Genomic DNA, 2319 nt, shown 5'->3' on the forward strand with positions numbered 1-2319 from the left:
TCTGCCATTTACTTCTCAGACTCCTATAAAAGGCAAGCACTTCACCTCAGATGAAGGGATGTACCCTCTTTATTCAAAGGCAAGCAGAGGAACTAGTATTATTAATAATTCTTATGATTGATTCACAGTCATTTGGGGGTAGATGATGGCATACCTATCAAAAACAACATGGTAATGTAAAAGCTTGCACAAAAGAAATGAAAGTTAGAAAATTTAAAATAAGCAAAGAGGCAAGATTACACCATCGAGAATGACCGATTTTAATTTATTGACAAATTTTAATTTATTATATACTAATTCTTAATTAATTATGACTTTTAGACACCCCACTGACAAATTTTAAAGCAATTCAAACAGTTTACATTCTTATCTATTCCTCATTGAAAATAGAATCTTTTATTTATTGTACATTTATATTTTACTTTCCTCGGTTAATGCTCACATCACTATTTTGATATTGGTTGTATTTCCTACATTTAAAAATTCCATTATGGGGCGCCTGGGTGGCTCAGTTGGTTAAGCGACTGCCTTCGGCTCAGGTCATGATCCTGGAGTCCCGGGATCGAGTCCCACATCAGGCTCCCTGCTCAGCAGGGAGTCTCCTTCTCCCTCTGACCCTCCCCCCTCTCATGCTCTCTCTCTCTCTATCTCATTCTCTCTCTCAAATAAATAAATAAATAAATCTTTAAAAAAAATTCCATTATGTATGTAAATTTGGAAAAGATTTAAAAATGAAAAGGAATAAACATGTTTTAAAATACCTGAAGTTACTTTCTATATTTTCTAAAATTTTTGTTTATATAATTTGCATTTTAGAAATTGGGTTATAATCGTACTACATATAGAAGCCTAAATATATTTTTCTTTGCCAGTTTTTAGCTATTTTTTGTTTAGAATAAAATAATTATGTTATTTGTTAATAATTATACAATTTTTAAATTAATATTTATTTTCACTGTATAAGAACAACCTAGTGGATATAATGACTTCTTTTAACCCTTTCATTGCTAGCTTAGGACTGCCTTAATTCTCATAGAAGATAAAAATTAACCAAGAGAGAAATGTTAGCAGCAATCTACTCTAGTTGCTTCAGACTCCAACCAATTTACTTAGGACTCCAGGAAAACAAACATCTACTCTGCCATCATCCTAAATTCCTTCTAAGCAACAACACAAATATGTGGAATGGAAAAAATGTAAATATGCAAAAGCAGGATTTATTTAACCACTGCCATCATTCTTAATTTAGGCATATCACTTTTATTGCATTTCTGGTTGCTTACAACTAACTATCTGTACATAAGTATATCTTCTTGGTGAATATCTTTCTATATTCAGAATTTTAGTTGTTTTCACTGAGTATTTTGACCTAGCTTTGAGAAGTAGAATGCATTGGCCATAAGGCGTATAAATTTTAAAAATGATACAGCTTGTTCAGAATGAAACAAACCGGAATTCAGAGCTTCTTTGAGGGGGAAAACAAGTAAACCTTCCTTGAACACCTCTTTCAATTTTTGGACAAAGAAATTGAAAAAACAAAATGGATACTCAGAAAATGTATTTTTTTTAAATTTGTCTTTAATGGAATTTGTCAAGCAGAATCCATACTAAGAAAGATCTGAAAAGATTAAGAACATAAACAGTTCATCAAACATAGGAAAAAAATTAATAACTTTCTTGATTGCATATCACAGTCTAAATGTACACTTCCCAAGCAGTATCCATATGGCTATGAATTCTTTAGCAGCTTTTACTAATGTCAGTCAGTCAATAAGCATTTCCTGAAGACATCTTTGGGATGTGGTGCTTTACTAGGAACCCATATCTTTTCTCCTGATAAATCTGAAAAATAATTTAGTGAGAAATGCAAACTAGCTTCACAGTATCTCCCACTCTATGAGGTAGAGGAAGAAGAATGACAACCTGTATCAGTTTTTAAAATTTTTAAATCAGAACAGTTACCACAGACAACTTTGGACCAGAGCTGCTTTAGGACTTTCATGAACCCTAAGCACTTTTGCCTTCATGGTCCCCCTTCTCCATTAAACAAATATTTGAAGTTATATGTTAAGCTTGTGTTGGTATATAAAGACAAATATAATAATGATATATATTAAACATTTTCTACTTAAGAGTTCAGATTTTCTTCTCAGTTCAAAAGAATTTAAAACAACTCATGGGCCTTTAAAAATAGTGTGGGCCTTCCCTCAGCACTGTGACCAATGGGTCAACTTCCTCTGCTTTAGAACAAGTTACAAACCAATTAACTTCTTGCCTACCTCCTTTGAAATCATTTAATGCTTCTGGATATTATAGATG

This window comes from Zalophus californianus, chromosome 3 (genome assembly GCF_009762305.2).
Source record: "Zalophus californianus isolate mZalCal1 chromosome 3, mZalCal1.pri.v2, whole genome shotgun sequence".
NCBI classification, from domain to species: domain Eukaryota; kingdom Metazoa; phylum Chordata; class Mammalia; order Carnivora; family Otariidae; genus Zalophus; species Zalophus californianus.